Genomic DNA, 21,605 nt, shown 5'->3' with positions numbered 1-21,605 from the left:
TCCTGGGGTCTTTCCTTTCATTTTCTGAATTGCCTTTTCAGCTTCGTATATAGCAATATTTTTCAAGAGTTCACCTCTATTTTCATCCCCTCTATCTTTCAGTTGTAGTTCTTCCCAATTAATTTCTTATCCCTCTAGATTTGTCCTGTCTTCCTCCCCAAAGCACCATATCTTCAGGGGAAATGATGTCCTCCATGCAGAATAATCTCATCGAAAATGCTAGTTTTGAATAAGACAGTATTTCATACCCTCATTCTGCTGTCTCTCCTCCCCATTGTAGTACATTATTCAGTTTGTCTCATTAAAGAAAACATACTTGGGCCTTGGTTAGGATGGTAGCATTCTAGTTAAGATCTCTGACCACAGTTTAGTCCTGCACATTGGTCATTGTGAATATGACATTTGCATGTTTTATTTGTGTCTGTGTATGTTTTCAATAGGAACTTCAGTTTCCTGCTAATAACATGTTGACTGATTGGCTACACTACACTGTATATATTTTATTTAGCCTAATCCTGTTAGCTCAGATCATTGGTGAAAAGGATCAGCAGATCAGATGAGGTCCAGTGCAGTTATATTTTTATTTATTTTTTTTTATTTTACATTTGTTAACCGGGCTAGTCTAGCTGGATACATATCCGTTTTCAGTAGAGGCCCGAGGAGAAAAGCTCCAATACAAAATGGTAAGTACATGTTTAAATTACAAGATTCAAAGTAGAGTTACAAAAAAGAGAATACAGATTACATTTACAGGAATGAAAAAAAAATTACATAGATGTTATATAAGACAAAAGGACAAACAGGAGGTTATACAAAACATTGATTTCGCATATACTAATGGAAAATAGACTGGATCGCGAATCATCCTCATTACTATTAGGAATGAGAGATTTTAGAGATCTGCATAAGGGAAATGGGCTAGGGAGATGTGGGACTAGGAGGGTATGAGATATGTAGTTAGTCAGGTTCACGACATGGGCATAGCCATTGTGTGGTGAGATATTCTTTAAGGTTGTTTTTGAACTGATTGAGCGAGGTTGTAAGTCTAAGGTAGTTTGGCAGGGAGTTCCACGGCTTGCCAATGGAATTGGCGTAGAGGGCATCCCCACCCAAGTTCTTAGCTTTAATGGTTAGGATCTGGGTGCTGTTGGATGATCGGAGACAATTGAGGTTAGTGTATGGAGTCAGAATGCTGCACAGTGAGGGAGTTCTATCAGGATGGTTGATTATTTTGTAAGCTTCGGCGAGTTGGTTAAGTTTGAGGAGATTAGGCAGTTCCAACCAGCCAAGTTTCCTCAGGTTAAGACAATGGTGGGTTCGATAAGGGGAACCTGTTATAAATCTAGCAATGTGGTTGTAGGCAAGAGAGAGCATGTTAAGTTCACGTTTATTGAGGAAAGAGAGGACCGGGGAAGCATAGAGGAGGGAAGAGAGGAGATGGGTACGGGCAATAGTTAATTTGGCAGTAGGAGTTAAGAAGTTTTTAATTCTGTACATGGATCCTAGTTTTTTGTTAACAGACTTTACGGTTTGGGTAATGTGTATGTCGAATTTGAGCTTATGATCAATAGTAACACCTAGCAATTTGGTACTAGTGACAGGGGTTATGAGGGTCCCATTGTTGGATTTAACATGGAAGGTTATGTTGTTAGTGTTTGGGAGTTCTTTACCTAGGGGTGAGAAGACGTTGGGGAAGAATAGTAATAATTTCGTTTTAGCTGGGTTGAGTAGGAGTTTCAAGTCAGTGAACCATTTTTCAACTAGTCATATTGGATGCAGGTGGATTTAGGGATGACTGATTGAAGGTCATTTATGAAGATGGAAAACAGAAGTGGGCCCAGTATCGAGCCCTGAGGAACACCTATGGTATTAGGGAGAAGTCCTGATATTCTGTTTTGCCACAGGACAGCTTGTTGCCTACCAGTGAGGTAGGCATTGAACCAGTTTAGTGCTGAAGTGTCCAGATGTAGGGTTTCAAGGATGTTAAGAAGGAGCTGATGACTGACCATATCGAATGCTTTTGATAGGTCCAGAAAGAGGGCAGAGGATATGAGTTTGTTATTACGATTATTGATAGAGTCAACAAAGGAAAGGAGGGCAGTAGTTGTACTATGGTGGGGGTGAAAGCCGTGCTGGGCATTGGACAAGAGATGATTAAAGGTTAGGTAGTGAAGAAGTTGTTTGTGGATGCATCTTTCCATGATTTTCGCTATTGGGGACAGGATTGCTATTGGTCTATAATTTGACGTTTCCATGGAGGTACCTCCTTTGTGAAGCGGAATGATATAAGAAGTCTTCCAAATAGAGGGGATGTTCGTCTCAGTTATAGTTCTATTGATAAGGATTGATATGGGGTAGGCTATAACATCAGACGCAATTTGTAAGAATTCTGCAGGAAGGTGGTCAGCCGCTAGGGTGGTTGGTTTGAGTTTTTTTAAGAGGGAGCGTATATAAGAGGAAGAGACTGGCTTTAAATTGAAAGGGGTAGGGGTGTCAACATGCAGTTGAGCAGCAGATGGGGGAGTGGAGGTTAGTTGACTGGCTAGAGTTTGGATAGTCTCAGTGAAGAAGGAGTTAAAGGTGTTGGCTACTTCTTCCTGCCCTTTCTCTATCAATTTCTCGGGGGTTGGGGTGGAAGTTTTACCTGGGTGCAGAAGGTTGTTAAAACATGCCCAGAATTTCTTTGGGTTGTTCTGGTGTTTTTGCTGGAGGTGGCAGAAGTATTGTTTTTTATCTTGGGTAATAGCAGTTTTAGTGGCGTTTCTTAGTTGTTGAAATTTAGAACGATCTTGGGAGGTTTTTGTGGCTCTCAGTTATCTGATTAACAAATTAATAAAAAAGCAGAAGTGGAATGGATAGTGTTTTTTTATCCTGCAGGAAAATTAATGCTCTTTGCAATTGCCATTACCAACATAAACTCACTAAGTTACATTTACCTTAAGTTTTTGGAAGCATACTGTTGCCATTGGAAGTTGTATCATTTTCTGAAAAGCAACTGCATGAATCTGAGAAATTTCAGCACACTTACTGGAAATGCTTTTTCCTGTTTTGAAGTTCCAGAAGAAAGGAGACAAATAAATGGAGTTTGTGGAAAATAAGTATTTATCATTTTAATTTCTGAACATGTCCCCGAGTCCTGTGTTTGTGTGTGTCTGTGTCTGGGAGGGGAGCAAGGACCTTGGTCTCCTGCAAAAAGCAATTTTAACTTTATTCAGCAAGTTAAATCTTGACCAGTTTAACTCAGTGACTTGAGCCCTCATCAAGTTAAATTACAGCATTTTTGGGAAAACTATATTTTTCAGAGTATCGATGGCCTTGTAGGTGACTAAAATAAGCTGGCCAAGAGGGGCTCTGTGTGGAGATTCTATCCTACAATAAACTCTGGTTTGGGACAAACATAGAACTATAGCAACAGGCCTAGGCAAGTGAATACAGGAACCATAAAATGCCTAGCCACATGCACCTTGAAGCAAATGCACTTAAAATGTCATACATCCCTTTTCAAGTATTTAATAATGCTCACCTTACAAATAGAGCATGGCTGTACATGATAACCCTGGAGAATATTATTGTAGCTGGGGTGGGGTGAAGGGGGCAGTCTCCCAAGACACAGGTTGCTAGGGGGCATGACTGACAGAAGCTAATTGGTATGTAGTGTATTTATTTCTGTACAAGCATTTCTGAACACCTGTACAAAAAACAATTTTTGTAGTTAGGAGTCTGAAGCAAAGCACTTGCTTTGGTGCTTTGTATATGGTGTGACTTGTAGCAAACTGCTTGTTACAACAGCTTTAAAGCAGATTTTTTTGCCCATTAAGTAGGAGAGTACAGGACATTGGACCTGTGCCAGTTCAGAAAACAGACCTTTTTTTTCTCTTCAACATATAGCTGAGGTACACCAGCACCAGGGGATCAGCACTGTGCACTAATTTGACCTGCTACAGCTCTGCTGGAATAAATTGGTATCGACCCATCCAGTTATCAAGACCATCCTTAAGAGTACAGAACATAGTACTTTGCTTGACCTGTAGTGGTAACGTATTCCAACAGCTGGGAATACATTGATTTAGGAACCTATCCCACCAGCGAGTCTTGTTTATTTGTTGATGTACATTTGTGTCACTAATACAGGTGTTTGTAGATTTTGAAAAGAAATAGGAGGTCAAATAGGATGGGTTTTTCATAGCTCAAAAAGTGAGAAACAGGTAACCTCAAAGCAACCTCTATACTGCTGAGTATGAGGAGACTTGTGATAATCTGAATCTATCAGGACAGTTGAAGGATTTAAGAACATTAAATGTCTTGGTTAAAATTCTCTGGGACCTTTTCAGTTGCGTGATATGCTTGGCTTTGTACATACCAAAGGGGGCACTGTATTCAACAATGAGTCTGATAACGAAGAATACAGTGGTAGGAGGACTTTGTAAGATCTTGAAGATATTTTCTTGGAACTTAATTGGACCAGATGGAAGGATTTCCTGACTAAGGTGAAAATATGATGACTGAATGGGAAAACTATCCACATGGGTATCCAGGTCTCTTATGACTGTATCTATCTGAAGAGGAGTACTATTTATAACATTTGAGGTGGAAGCAGCTTTTTGGCCAAATACCACTATGAGAAACATTTTTACATTTTGCTTTATGGTGTTTTCAGTACACCATGCATGCATGCTCATATTTTAGCCCTTGTTGGAACAGTTTAGTAACAGTAGATGTGTGGATAACAGTATTCAGCTTGCAGTAATCAGCAAATCTGGTCAACCATACTTCTGAGATATTGCCTTCGAAGTCTGCAAAATAAATGCCAAACAGGAAAGGGCACAGCACTGATTTCTTCGGCGCTTCACTAATTAAAATTTTACATTCAGAGAGTATCAGTAACTTTCACAACTTGGGATCTGTTGGAAAGACGGTCTGAAATTCAGCAGGCAACATAGGGGCTTACATTAAATTTGTCTATTTTATCAATACCACCAGCATGATGGATAGCATCAAAAGCCTTGGGTAAGTCAAGAAAAACAGTTTGCATGGAGTAACCACTACCCACTGCCTCTGTAACCCTCTCAGAGAAGTTTACTAGGTTGAGGAGGCAGAACCAGACTTCACAAAACAGATTGAATGAGGTCTAGACAGTGGCGGCTGGTGACTTAAAATTAAAGGGAGGCTGCAGGAGACAGAGGAATGGGTGGGGCCAATGGGAAGGAGTGTGGCTAACTAGAAAGGGGTGGGGCTATGCTCAAAGCCACAACAACTAGAACTTTAGTTAAATACGCTGCCCTGGGTGCCAAAATGTCATCACTAGAGTCCAATCAAGACAAAATGAAGTGTACAAGAAAAAAATATTTCAATGCATTGGCTACATGACAACTTACTTAATATCTAGATTGAAACACAAAGGTTGTGAGGCATGAAAAAATAAAGTACTTTTTAAATACATTACAGCGGTAGCGTTACCTCACAACAAGAGGTTCTCCCGTTCAATTCTGGGCGTGGCTTGGGAGTGCCTTCTGTGTGGAGTCTGCATGTCCTCCCTGCGGTTGGGTAGCGTTCGAAAGACAAGCGTGCGTAATGGGCGTGCCTTAGTTGAAGGTTGGGCATCGAGCTGGCACCTCGGCGTTTCGTAAAAAAATCCACTGCCAATCATTAGTGGACCGGAGTTCCGCTGTGGTGACCCCTAACCGGGAAAAAGCCAAAAGACAAACAAACAAACAAACTGGAATGCCAGTCAAAATCAAGTATATATATATAAAAAAAAACAAGCAGCACTCAACTGAAACCACTTCTCCTTGCACTGCAGTTCTAATTATAATTTATATTCAGCTATATAAAATTACCATGTAACATGCTGAAAGTAGCAATCTCTGTGTGATACCCCCACTTGTAAAAATGTTTTTTATCCAAAAATGACCTGCTGCCTGACAACAACTATCTACTTGTTTCATGAGGAAGACATGATAAAAGCAAAAAATGAACAAGAAACAAGCTCAAGATAAATTGCTTAAAGGATTACTGCACAAGTTATGGACCACACATGATAGATTGGCATTCTGTCTAGTTTACGGGTAAAGCCTGCAAAGATGACTGCAAGTCTCCAACAAATGTAATGAGATTCTGAAAATACTGTAATCCTGTCCTTTATTACAAATACTGTCATATGCATTTCAATACCTATACCTTATTTAGTTATGTAAATATTCTCTGCATGGCAACAATGAAAAGGCTTTCAATGTTGGTAATTCTTTAACAGTATGCTTATTAAAGCTTACTTGCATCTTACAATCGCTGACAAGCTTATCTGATGGTTATTAAAGCATTGCTACTTAAACACAGAGCAACAGGGCACTGCGACAGCATGCATTTTCTGAATAATAAGAAGCATAAATCAACAGTATAAAAATATGACAGAAAACCAGAACATTCTGCAAAATCAAGGACAGATGAAAAGCCACGGTCGTTCTTGTGGTCTTCCTTGGATGGGGGAATGCTCTGCACACTTACACTGCATAACTGCTCCTTGCCTTGCTTGGACACATCCAGAGGAACTACAATGGGGAGTGCTGGTGGTTGACACTGTGGTCCGGTTTACTTTTGACTAGACAGATTGCTTGTATGTCACAATTTGAAATGTCTCTGGCTGATGGTGATGGCTCTGACACTCATACCTCTCAACCTCAGAGCAAGAAATCTGGACAAAGCCATACACAGAAGTGGGACACAGGCCCAAAAATAAGGACATTTTTTAAATATTGCTCTTATAAACTTAGAAAGTAGTAGGTCTTGCATTAGTATGAATTTTCTGAAGGGTATGAAATCTGAAACTCAAATGTCTGCCATTATTTTCTAACTTCAATCTCTAATGATTTGCCACTAATTTGACAGAGAACCACAATTTTATGAAAAACAGACTAAAATGTGATGCAAAAATACAAAATTGCCACACAATACAGCTGGTAACGTATCAAAGAAGGAACACATTTTTAATATTAGTACTGTTAGCTTGAGCAGCTGACAAAATAAGAGCAACTGCATGCATTTCTGAAATAAAAGTAATCTATAACTCTGATCATTACAGTTATTTATAATGGTAAACCCTCCATATTTTCTTCCAAAATTGCCATTTTGCGGAGGGATTATTAGGGGTAGAGCAACATTTTGAGCCAAAATTGGGGACAGTTGAGAGGTATGGATATTTCTAATTCTATAAAGCGATTTATTTGCACGCACCTCTCAACCTCTTAATGCAGGAAATCTGGACAATGCCAAATATATTGGGGGAAAACATACAAACAGTACTAAAAATTGCTCTTGTATAAACTTAAGACAGTTGATAGAACAGATCTTGCTTTATCATGCATTTTTATGAGGGTTATGATGTCTGAAACTCAATGTCTGTCATTATTTAGTGACTTCATTTCTAAATGATTTGCCAGAAAACCACAAATATTATGAGGAACAAATCCAAAATAAGAAGCAAAAATCTATTAATTCTGCAAAAATCTGGACAGTTGAGAGGTATAGTTCAGCTGGGGCTGTCTTCGAATTTGCTGCCCACCCCCTCACAAAATCATGGATGAATGGAGCCTCCCCCCTGCAGCCATTCCAATGTCCCATTCCTTGGTTATTTTACCCCATTTACCATAAACATTGTAATGTGCATACTGCTTTACTTCTGCGATGATTTGGATTTCATTTGAAAGTTTTATTTTGCATTTTATATCACAAACACTAATAGATATCTTCTAAACAAAGCAATGCAGTCTCACAATGAAAATAGACTTATCATTAAAACTTCTCTACCCTCGAAACTCACATTCATTGAAACAGCATTGAAACCCACATTCAAATAAAATACATTTTGCCAGTGGCAGATAAAGATTAACTTTGGGCTGTTTTCAAATCATTGGCCCCTTGAACACGAAACATACACGTGCACTTTGATACACCTTCCTGACTGTATTAAATTATATTCCTTGCAATTCCTTGCACAATACAGTACAGTTATTAGAGGGCATTTTAAATTTCTTGTTTTGAACATTTTTCCAGTAAACAATGAAACAAATGCTTGCACCAATAATGACAAAACTGCCCAATTCAGAACATTTCCATCATAAAAGTCTACTCAAACTTCTACAGTCTACCAGTATCAGTAAATGTGCACAATCTCTGAAGTAAAAGTGATCTAAATAATTCCATATTAAAGAAATCTGTAACTAAAGAAGAGGTTGTACTAGCAAACAAATTTATATTTCATTGTTTCATCTACAAATAAATCTGTTGCCCTTGAGGAATAAATTACCTGTGTTGCATTAAAAAGAATGATAAGCTAGTAATATTGCAATAGGGAATGGATGGCAAACTGATAACAGGTTCATAGTTGCTAGGTATCTTCGCCAAAAGGGACTGCAGCATCCACCCCCTTTGCAACACAGTACAGCATTAGCAATGCATCTACCTACTGTGGGAGTAGAACCCACAGCTTTCTGCATTAAAAGCAAGTTGTGCTATTAACAATGCAAGCAGACTCAGCATAAGCAGCACTAAACTTCTGTTATCTCTGAGCTTTGCAGCACAAGAAATCTGGAAAAAGCCAAAATGTATTGGGGGGGGGGGGCAAAAGCCCAAAAACAAGGGACACATTTTAAACATTGCTTGTATAATGTTGGAAAGTTGCTAGAATAAAATGCTGTGTTACCACCATACATTTCACTGCCAAGTCTTGAACCCAGGGGACCCTGTGCAAAACAGTCAGAACAACATACCACTATGCCAAATCATCTGTTTTGTGAAACAGAGGAAGACTGAAACTTAAATTACTACCATTTAGTGAATTCAGTTCTCACCATAGCTGTCAACCTGTTAGCACAAAACACCTGAACAAAGCCAATAATGAGGGAATACAGCCCCCAAACATATTCATTGAATTCAGTTCTCACCATAGCTCTCAACCTCTTAGCAAAAACACGTGGGCAAAGCCAGTAATGGGGGAATACAGCCCCCAAACATATTCAGTGAATTCAGTCATCACCATAGCTTTCAACCTTTGCACAAAAAACCTGGAAGAAAGCCAATAATGGGGGAATACAGTCCCAAACATAGGGACAAATTTCAAATATCCACGTTATAAAATTGCTAGAATAAAAGGTTTTGTGTTATCATGTACTTTCTGAAGAATATGAACTCTGAAATTCAAATGCCTGTTATTTTTATTTAACATTTGTTAACCAGGAAAGTCTGACTTGGAACAAAGGCCAATTTTCAGAAGAGCAGAGAGAAACAGTCCAGACACATGTTCCTTGTAAGATGGGAGGACATGCAGACTCACAGAAGGCACCCCAGCCAAGAATCAAACAAGAGAACCTGTAGCTGTCAGGCAACAATGCTACCAGTGCACCACTGCACTACTGACTTTGCAAGGAAAAACAAACACAAGGAAACCACGGCTTTTATGAGGAACAGAACAAATATGAGACAAAAATCTGCAATTTTATTTTACAAATGGTGGTGGGTAGGGAATTCAGGCCCCTTGCCACCTCCACCCAAGGTACAGGGTTCAAGCCTGAGTATTCTCTACTCACCACCATGGGTTCTCTCTAGCCACCAGTAGACAGCATGTGGGGCATTACACACATACACATGATAAATTTTACTAGATGGACCTTACCAAAGGTTTTCAGTAAGTAATGGTATCAATCATATTAATAGTGGAACTTCTTAAAATTATACATAGTTTTATAACCTGGTGAATCTCTCAAAGTCCCCTTCAAAGGTCTGACCAGAAATAGCAACAATTACAGTAACATACTCTGTCCACTGATTTAACATAAAAAATAATGTTATCCATGGTATCATGAAAACACAGTTTACTGCCTTAACTCTGAAAACAAAGATTCTGGACATGTCATTCATGTATTTCTAGTAATTAATCTCATAAACTTTCCTTTTTGTCCTATGAGCAAATTGGCAGCTTCAGAGACCAAGTCCTGACCCAAATTCAGCTTTTAGAAAACTGTTGCACTGGATATTGCACAATGTGATTGCACTTTCTCAAGAAAGGCATTCCTTCTTCTTATCCACAGACATATCAATCATTCTGCTATAGTCCTCCATGGTTTTCTTAGCTACTCATTCCATACCGTATTAAACATTTTTATAACTGCAGAAAAAAGGACAAACTTCAGACCCTAAATGAACAAACTAGGAGGAACTAGATTTTTTAAACTGCTAAATTTGTTTACCTGCCTGTGTGTACAGGATGCAGGTCTTTTTTATTGGTTATTTATGCAATAATATGCAGTGGAGTGTGAGTTATATGTGGATTCACTCTTGATTGGCTGGGTTTGATCCTGTATACTAAATCCAAGGGATTAAATTGTCAAGTCAAGTGGATGTAAATCAACAATCTGTCTAGTCAAACGTAAATCGGACCACAGTGTCAACAACCAGCACTTATTATTGGAGAGAAAGTCACATGAAAAACACTGTCTGAGCAAACAAGACAGTGGCTGATTTCATTAAAATAATAGACTAATAGATAGATTTGGATGCTGACTGGCTAATTAACCCCCGCCTCCCCCCCATTATTACAAACTGGTATGCAACAGTATCTCTCATATTATCATATTTTGTATGGTCTGTTTATTCCTGAGGCAAGCAAATGTTCAAGGGTCCATTACAAATTAGAATGAGAATATGGTAGGTGTGTGTGTTTGTGTGCCTAAAGCCAGTCCTGAGATTAAAAATAATAAAAATAGCTGCATAAATTGCTCATAAGACCTTTTCCATCCTACATATTTAAATTATTCATACACACACACACACACACACACACACACACACACACACACACACACACACACACACACACACACTGCAAGTTCCTCCATCCCTTGAAGCAAGCTAATCCCTCCGCAGATGAGGTTTCCTACTACCTGCAAGTTCCTCTGTCCCCTGAAGCAGGCTAATCCCTCCACAGACGAGGTTTGGGTTTCCTATGCCCGCGCAAGCTAACAGCAACCTGTAGTTACCAGACGAGGTTTCAAACTGCAAAGTTAAAGTTCCTTGATCCCCAGATGAGGTTTCCTACTCTTCTGGTCTCGGTTGGCAGCCTGTGCAAGCTAACGGTTGGCTTCCGGTTTGGCTGAGTAGGCTGGAGTGGCTGGTTTTCCCGCGATAGTAGGCTGGAGCCTCGATCCTGCAAACAACGCAGTTTGGTTTCCTTCTCTTCTGTGCCGGTTTCCTTCTCTTCTGTGTGGTCGTTACCACACAGACTTCTGGGCTGCAGGGCAGAGATGCCGTTCTCTCCTATACGAATGTTATGTTTTTTTCTTTCTTTTCTACTAGGTGGGGGGGCTGCAGTCCTATGGCATGAGCTGCCCCTGGGTCTAGATCATTTAATTTGTCTATGTCTGCATAAATGAGTTCTCTGCTAGGATACATTCCATCACTTTGCATATATGGCTGGTGAGGCTGATGGACCTATAATTACCTGGGTCTGTAGATGGGCCACCTTTATATAGGGGAGTAATTCTGGCTGTTCTGCAGGCATCAGGCACAAACCCTGTAGAAAAGCTGAGGTTGAGCAATTTAAGAAGAAGCTTGGGTACTACCTGACACTGATTAGGTTGCAGGCTAGTATGTTATCTTATCCCACAGATATATTATTTTTATTATTTTTCAGGGATTCTAAGACTTGTTCCAACATGATTTTAGGGAAAACTGAATTTACAGTGTTTATCTACTCTCCAGTTTATTTTTTTTTTTTTTACTTTTTATTTGATTACTGTTGTTTAATATTTTGAGTTTTATATTGAAAGTAAACTGCATCATTTATAATTATCGGTATTTTGAAGCACATTTTTAATTTGAAATGTTAATGTTTTGTTGTGATTTTGAGTTATTAAATTATTTTGTTGCTTACTGAATTTAAATTTTGTGTTGCTTTGCTATCATTCTGAAACTTACAGTTTAATTTTTTTTATATACGAATATTTTATTTAGTACATAAGTAACTGCTTTCTTAACTTTTACTTAGTATTTGGTTGTTCCAATTTCATCTATTTTGTAAAGTGATTTATGATAAAGCACTGTGATAAAAGGCGAGTAGTGCTGATAGGCATTTTGTCCATGCACTCTGAAATGCTTAAGGTTTCTCAGGAAACCCACTGCTGTGGCTTGCCACCTTTCCCTGCTCTTGAATGTAATAAATGAAAAATATGTTGCATCACTGCAGCTCCACTAATTGGTTCCTATTTGGCAGATTATGTAACAAGGGCCCATAGTCACTTATGTCAAAAATCTTTTAAATATGTCTTTTACACTCCTTGCTAACCCCCCCCCCCCCCCCCAGTTACTCTTCTCTTGCTAACTGAATGCAGTCAAAAGACTGTTTGCAATGAATTGTTTCTGTCTGGTATTGCCACCGGTAAGTGCGTGTGTATGGTGAGTTTGGGGTGGGAATTAATGTCTCTTGCAGATACAAAATAAATACAGGTAAGGATTGTTGGTGAAAGCAGCTATAAACAGTGGGGATTCTTTGATTTTAAACATATTTGCTCTGATGATGTCTGGATTTTATTCTCCATTTATGTCAGATTCTATAAAGCCATTGTTTTTTGTAATTTCTCTGAATAATTAACACTCTTTATGTGTAGTCCTTTATTTTTATTGTAGTTGCAACAAATTATATTGCTGAACCATTGTCATTAAACTTCTAAGAGCAATTATGGCTATAACCTGATCCATGCAGCATCGAGCATGGTGGGTGACTGCTAAGATCTTTGTCTCACAGCTCCATCCTCTGGGGTTCAGTCCTTACTTCTGTTCATTGTGTGTGTGTGTGTGTGTGTGTGTGTGTGTGTGTGTGTGTGTGTGTGTGTGTGTGTGTGTGTGTGTAATTTTTTTCTGGAGTCTGGCATTTAGTGCTGAGGATTATGTCTATGACCTGCTTCCTGTGGTCCAGGGTTTGATTCCCTCTTAGCAAGTTCCTTTTAAAGACAGTGGTCTGGTGAAATTGGGCTAGGTTCCTCAGTGGTTCAATAGACCACATGCCTAGTTACTACGTAAGCAGTTAAAGACATGTGAAAAGTGTGTTTAGTTTGTATGTAGTGTACGGTCTGGCATAAAGTGTTTCAGGGACTGCACAAATGTTGAACAAATAGAAATATTTTACACTTCTAAACCTGGCATTAACTCTTCAGCACACACTGGCCATATGACTTACTTGTTTAGGATGAAAAGACAACTGAGTGTAGCCTTTTTGTACTGGACACGTAGCCATCACTTTCCATAGTAGTGTGATGGACCTAAGAGTCCATTTTTGGAAGGAGCTGAGGGCACTAGGCCACTACTCAATGAAGAAAGTCAGACAATAAACACACAGCACATAACAAGTGAAGTACAGACCATTTATGAAAATGTCAGAAGAATAAAGATTAAGTGAAGGGAATTATCCACACAAGATGTTAGTGGAAAACTATAGCAGTTTGTATTTTTCATTCATATGAGTTGGCTTCTGAAGCTTGACTCTGGTGGCAGGAATTATGCAGCCAGCCTGGGTGGGGCTCGCAGTGACCTGTACAATAGCAAGTGCTATAAACATGTTGAAACATATTTGCAAGAAGATCCCAAAGGATCTATTATTTCCATTCTCAGAGCCATGTCAAAGCTTTTTGGAAAAAAGCTACAAAAACAGAGGTTCCTTTTTCCTCTCCAAATGGAAGCCACAGGAATTAGTGATTTATTAATTAAAAGAATTAACATATCATGGGGTGGGACAAAAGGAAATGTCTGCTGTAGCAGAATGGATAACATTCTGGTTTATTTCCCTTTTCAACCTTCAAAAGGTAATGGCTCAGTAATGTGTACTGTATCCTGTTACTTTTCTGCTTAGCCTCACACACACGCGCACACACACACACACACACACACACACACACACACACACACACACACACACACACACACACAAACACACGCCCACATGCAGACACACCCCCACATACATACATACATACACACACCATAAACAGCACACACACACACACACACACACATCTAACTTTATTATTTGCTTAGCAGCTAAGGTACGGGGTGTGGCCAGAAAATGAAAAGAAAAAAATCTAGTTTTAAGAAGAATACAATGATTTAGCATTACAGGGCAGACGTTTCCAACTTGTTATGTTGGGATCCTAACACTTAAACACATAGGGTATTTTTTAATATAATATGTGTTCAGCATATCCTGTTTATTGCTTTCATGTTTCAGGTTCCTTTTATTCCAAGATTGAGAAATGTATAGTACTGAGCTCCAGTGGTTTCATTTGTAAAAAAAAAAACAAAAAAAACATGGACTACCTCACGTAGAACTCAGGCTGAAAAAAACATTTTATTTTCATTGTTAGCCTTAGGACTGACTTTACCTAGTTAGCTTGTGATGTAATCTGCTGTTTTATAAGCTACAAACTAAGGTATCAATTTCACACATTTAAAGCATTTTAAGTCATGGGTAGGTAGTGACTGGCATGCCAGCACATTTTGCTTTGCACACCACTGGGGAGCAGCAAAGGGGAGAGTATTTTGCTAAGTGACATTGTAGCCTCACGTTTATCACTTTTCCAACAACATTTCTTGCAAACTTAAGATTTACTGACTGTAATTAATGATTAATATTGTTACTGTATTATTTTATAAGTACATATTCGGCTATCACAAGTATCACTGTCCCACAGACTGGCTACCAGCTGACTCTGGTGACAAGAATTCAGCCAGCCTAGATGGGGCTCACACATCTTACATTAGAAGTCATGATTTTAGACACTTTGCTCAAAAAAAGGCTTGCTACCACTTATTTTAGGTGTTGCAAGTTTAAAGTGCCACCTGAACAAAATACGATCTAGAAAAGCTTACCTCAGTACTTTAAAACCAAACATATGATGGAAATGAAGACTTCATTTTATGTAAGCCAAAAAAGGAGAAAACTACTAAGCTGGAGATGATAACATTTAAATATTTTGTTCCTATACATACAGATTTTGATGAAAATATACCTGTCTTATAAAGCACAACTTTGAAATTACAGAATGTATTATATGATAGTGAAACGGGGTCACAATTTGTGCAAGAAAAGAATACTGTAAAGATGAGCTCTGCTATAACAATGCTGCGTCATGACTGCCTTTGGACATTTCTAAATGTTGCTAGAAAGAACTAAAGTCAGTACATGTCAGTTCCATTAATTTACAGGGTGACCACTGTTGGTAAGTTTGATATGCATTCAGAGATGCATTTACTGATGTGAAAGCTGCAGGAAGCAATTATGTAACTTAAGTACAAGAATCATTACCCATTGCAAGTTATCCATATGTGTGTGTGTGTGTGTGTGTGTGTGTGTGTGTGTGTGTGTGTGTGTGTGTGTGTGTGTGTGTGTGTGCGTGCGCATCTGTGTACCATTTAGTGCTGTTAGTTTAATGGTTCCTGTGATGGTCAAAATGTTATACTGAATATGTCACATCCAGCTGTCACTCAAGACTTAACTGTTTTCATGTCGGTTGTACTTTGCTTGCCTGACTATATCCTACAGCTCACAATTGCTCTCTCTAGCTACATATCTATCCCTCTATCTAATCAATATCAATTTATCTATCCATCCATCTATCAATGTTTTGTTTTGCTTTGCTTTTCTGGATGGCTGAACTACTTTTTCGTTACTGTATTGGGTGTCAGTTCTGCTTATAAATTTATTTTCTTAGACTTTCATTAAGACAGTTTGTCACAGTTTGTAAAGATGGGTGAGAGGCTTCTAATTAGCCATTTTTTCAATTGTCTCAGACATGGATTATTTTTATTTTTTTAAGAAGTTTTTTGTCATACTTGTATTGGTGCTTAGTGGTGTCAAAAGTTTAGGCTGGTCCGTTAGTTATCTGTCATCAGGGAGAGCGTCAGCCAGGAGGAGCCATCATACAGACAGCCATCAAGAGTGGTTCAAGGATTTTTGTTTTTTCCCTACTGTTCTAATTTAAGTACTAGAGGATCAGAAGAGGGAATGTACCATAGGCTGACAGTGCTGGAATTCTGCACTTCTGCAAAGGACATTGCCAGCAAGCAGCTCCCTCCTCCTTCCTTCAAGCACAGAAGCTAGTTTCTCTACACTCCACTAGAGAAATCACACCTTACATATGTGCTGTCCAAGCTGCTAAACAACTCATTTTCCTCTAAGAAAGGTAAGTGGGCCGCGCCCCTTCACTGCTCACCATTCGTGCCTGGATCCTCCAGTGGTAAGGTGGCTACTTGAACCCCTGGCCATCTGGGTCACAGTATGGGCTCCATCTCACTGTACCATGGAACCAGGCATCCAAAAACATAAACTTTACGTTTATTTGCATTATAAAAGATAAAGGATTAAATTATGTTTACATTTATTGTCTGAAGGTAAATGGGACTATAGTTGGACATATGCAGCTTGGAATATTTATTTTATAGTTGGCTACATGTAATTTACAGTATTTGTTTATCTACTTGTATTTGCCACCAGGGTAGAGCACTAATCCCTGTGAATTAGGGTTGAAATTACAACATTCACCTTTGTTTATCACCTGTTGTTGTTTTCTATCAATCAAAGATGATGCATCCATTCCCCAGCTGCACCTTAGTAATAAAAGCTAACTCTAACCCTTCCCTGCCCCAATCCTAATTTGTATCTTAACCCATAACACTACCTCAAAACAAGACAGCTTGGACTCTCAACACACACACACACACACACACACACACACACACACACACACACACACACGCGCACACACAAAATCTGTCCTAACCTAACCCTGACCCTAAATTCCACACACACCCACACAATCTAATCACTTATCCAACCCTTACCTACAAAAATTCACACAAACACACACATACCTAATATACTTCCCACTTACCCTAAACACATGGCATTCATATTCTCACAGACACACACACAATCATATTCATGTACATGTATACACACACACAAAGTGTGCGTGTGTACATGCTTATGTATAGATAGATAAAGATCTAGACATATATATATATATATATATATATATATATATATATATATATATATATATATATATATATACACATCATAGATATTGATATAGATATACAAATAACCCCAATTCCTAAAAGAAAAAAAACAGGGTTATTTGTGAGATGACACTATACATAGTTCTCTGAAGTGATCATGAGAACATGACATTACTTAGATTTAAGCTGGAAAATTAGTCCATAGTGTAAATTCTAACAGTTCATCAGTTTATACATTAAGTAGCTTTCCTCTGACTGCCCACATTTTTTCTTAGTGGTTTCTGCTTATGTACTACAGTGAATGAAAGCAGACTGTAATAGTGATGCAAGAAAACGTAGAGCTGTAATATCTTAACATTATGGGAATAATCTCTAGCCATGTAGAATAATGTTCTTATAAAAAATTGTGTATTGGGAAATGGAATAACAGGATATGTCATGGGTAATATAAAAGTTAGGTGGTAATAATGAACGCAGTAGACAGAATGGGGCTCACCGGAAGTCCTGGAAAATTAGCTATTGTTTTTATGTTACCATAATCTTTTGTAGTAAAGACTCTGTGAAATCATTATCAGGGAAAACAAAGGGGGAATTAGGGACAGCTAAACAGTTTCATGTAGGATACTTGGGGTATATACGTATGTATGTATGTATGTATGTATGTATCACAGTGGATTGTGAAGTCTGGAATGAAACTACAAAATGTACATCATGTGCTTCTAGAAAAGCACAGACAAAATTTCTCATAAAATTCGCTACTGAGAATAGTATTTGTACATTAAGACAGACTTATTAATAATGCCAAACCAACATTTAATAGAACTGAGTAATATCATCTCCTATTTCTGCTTGGCTTTATTTTAGACCAGATTTAAAAAAAAAAAAACATTCTAAAACAGTTACAAAGAATGAATTCCATTTATTATGGCCCATGTTTAATTGTTTGTATTCTGACTAATTACCATACTGTTAGTTTTCTTTTCAGACATTTCTTGACTCTAAGCTTGCAAAGCAAAATTAATGTCTTAGCTGAGAAATGTCTCTCAATATGTAAATACGTAAGTCCACATCTGATGCTGATTAAATTGGCATTTGTTAAAACTGAAACAACATGAGATATTGGTGTGCTTAGGGAACACAGATACTGTTAGAATATGGCATCTTGGCAGCACAACAGCTTTAACTGTCAGTATCTTTCAAATCAACAGTTTTTAAAAAAAAGAAACCTGTATTCTGACTTCTGGTTACACAAACTAGTATGATACTGACACAGTGATAAGCATACAGGAAGAAATGCTCCATTTATCTTTGCACTAACTGTAATACTGTAACTACATAAAGCACAGAATGCTGCTACAGCTTTCTGAATGCCTTCTGTATCAGTATATTTATTTATTAATTTATTTATTTATTTTGAGAAAATGTATGACTAGGATTTTTGGAGCAAAACAGCAGTCTAATTTCTTACCTCAGTGGCCAGTGATAAAGACTGGCGAGTTAGATCAATTAAAAAAATCATCCTAATAAATATCTTAGCAAAAATCTAAAGGGAATGTAATTATAAACACTGTAAAAATGATGGAGGGGGACAACAGGTCATCTGATGTTTGATTTTAAACATAATAGTTATCCACAAACCTAAAACATGAGCCTGTGCAACATTATCCCCTGAAATAAAATAATTTTGCAGCTGCATTGAGGTCTGTCTAGGAAGTCCTGACCAATTCTGTGGCTCACAAATGCAGACCCCAGGAAAGAGGATGAGTGAAAAACTCAACCTGTAGTACAAGATCTAAGGACCTACAGACATTACAGTAAATGGGATCAAATGAAATAAAAAAGCCTGTTAAAAGGTTTTAATGAGCTGTCTGCAGGAAACAGGAGCAACATTCCTTTCTGCTCACGGCTGCTGTTTCTCAGGAAGTCCTGAAAAGTGTGGAACAAAAGTCGGAAGCTGTGCATGCAGATGCTGTGGTTATCTCACTACCACACTCATTAGCCTGTTGACTTAGTTGTATGTTTAACTCCAGCAAAAGAGGAAACGCTCATCTCCGTACTGGTGTTTCCTTTCTCAAGTTAACCTTGCTAAACAGGCTTTTGCTTACAAAGGATGTGTAGGAGAACTGCCTATGAATATTTGGTTAATAGCTGGCCTGGGGCTCCTTTAAAGTTTTCAGTAACTCCTCCATGCTATTACTCACAGCAAGCAATTATAGAAAAAAAAGAACAGTCAGATGTTGGCACATATGTAAGCTCCATAAATTCTTCTGAATACACTACTGTACATGCTACTTTTGCTCATCTAGTGGAGTTACACGAACTATGTAATAATTTATTTTTAAAATAACAGTGTAAAACATACAGAGTTTCACTTTTAAGTGCATAAGCATTTTTGTATCACCCCAGGAGATGAATTGTATGTATATGCTCAAATGCTTTTATGTATGTATTAATGTATGTACAATACACCTTGGATATTGTTATTAGTAAATGCACATTTTGTTCATTGTGTTAGTATATCATACAAAAGACATGTGCATTTGATTGAGCCACACAGACCAACTAGGCAACCCAAGTAGCAAATTTAGAGTTAGTTATAGAGGAAAGGGTACACAGGCACAATTTCCTGTATGTACTATGTGCCAGGCCCACTATGCAAAACACAGCCATTACCATGATTGTTTACTCTGCCAAGCTTTACAGAATGTGACCCAGAGAGGTTGTCAATGTATTAAACCACGTTAAGTACATACTTTTGATGTTTCTGCTACTTGGATTATTTATTTACTTTGCATTAGTTACTTTTTATTTTCTCTGTCTTGTTTTGCATTATAGCATTCTTCTACCCAGTGTGAATCTTCCAAAGGAAAGTACAATCATTCTTCTATTACCTGTGAGAGTGGCAGTTACAGATAGCCTGTAAACATATGAGCAACCAAAAACTGCTTAATACCTGCAGTGAATGGATCACTCTGATTTATTTTAATGGTACACTGTCAAGAGGGGTTACTTTTTATCAGCATTCATCTGTGAGTTGTTACATATGCAGCTACAACCTTAAATACTGCCCTGAAGCTAAAATAACTGCAGAAAATGCAATAAAAAAACACTATCACTCAAAAACAAAATATCACAGTTTTGGATATTGAAGGTTTGGTTTATGCTGCTTATTTGAACAGATCTGATATTCACTGTAGTCTAACTTCTGCTTATATGCCTAACACGGTACCAAAGCAGGCCAGGACATGGACGTTAAGTTCACATTACATATTTTCTGTACTGTGTTGCCAAGATACACTCAAAAGTACCCCCGATTAATGGTGTACATGCATGCCAGCTTACACTGGCTGCACTTTCCTCTATTGCATTCCTGCTGAAATATTTTCTGGTTCTTAGGTAAACAAAAATATAAAAGTAGCGTAACTTATTTTTTCTGTCTGCAAAAAGACAGGTGTTCCTAGATAATCCAGGTATTAACTTCACAGCCAGCCCCTAAGACACCCATATCATATTGGCATGCTAATATCTGGCTGCCATCCTGAACGTTACTGAATAATCATACCACACATGAGACAGACAAAAAGTACTTAACTTCTGGGCAAACATCTTGAGAGAACATCTACAGTTACGAACAGAAGACAAAAGCCCAAAATGTACTTTAGTTCTAAAGAAATAAACATACAAATTATTTAAGCAATGCATCACAACTGGAACTGTTTACTGCTAGTTTTACTCTGGGCTGTTCACATGCACAAATCTCACAAAGCCATACTTTGTAATTAGAGGTCAGTGCTATCTGCTCCCTAGAATTATAAACTGTGATAACAGTAGGGAGGGTGAAGCAAGGCAGAGTGGTACATGTAGAAGTAATAATGCGAGTATTAAAGTAATACAGTGGGAAGGTGGGTGGGGAGTCATGGGAAAATGGCTAGAAGTCTCCTAACTAAGTTCTTTTTCTTATTCAAACTTAACACACAAAAATAAGAATGTTAACATCAACACATCAGTGATAACAAAACTTCCAAAACTACTAAGCAATAATTAAGAACACCTAAAAGTACGTTAATACAGAAACAAGTATCACTATCATAAAATGTTAAGTTTATGAGTAATTCTGTAAGAAAATACATTTGTATTAGCAATGTCTTCCTTGAGAATAGTAAAAGAAAAAAGGGAATGATCAGAGAAAAAATAAATGGGGGCAGGATGTGTTTAAAACATTTAAAATTGATTTTAGTAAAGTATTTCCAATACTAATTTTAAAATGTGTTAATGTACTTATAATAGCATGCCTACTTTTACCTAATAGTCTGATTAGATTGCTAGTATATTTCTGGTTACATTTTAGATTTTTACATCCTTTGGGTTCTCTTGTTGTGTTCACTTTTCTGATAATGATCAAGATACTGCTGGGATGCAGCACAATGCACAGCATGGCACTTTAATAGAATGGATGGCACTCAAAATGTATGCTGATGTTTGGTCAGATGACAGCATGTGTCTGGCAGATCAATAAACAAGTGAGCATATACATACACACACACATA

The sequence above is a fragment of the Protopterus annectens genome, chromosome 16.part0 (assembly GCF_019279795.1).
Source record: "Protopterus annectens isolate FY-2018-M chromosome 16.part0, PAN1.0, whole genome shotgun sequence".
NCBI classification, from domain to species: Eukaryota; Metazoa; Chordata; order Ceratodontiformes; family Protopteridae; genus Protopterus; species Protopterus annectens.
This window is presented reverse-complemented; position numbering follows the sequence as displayed.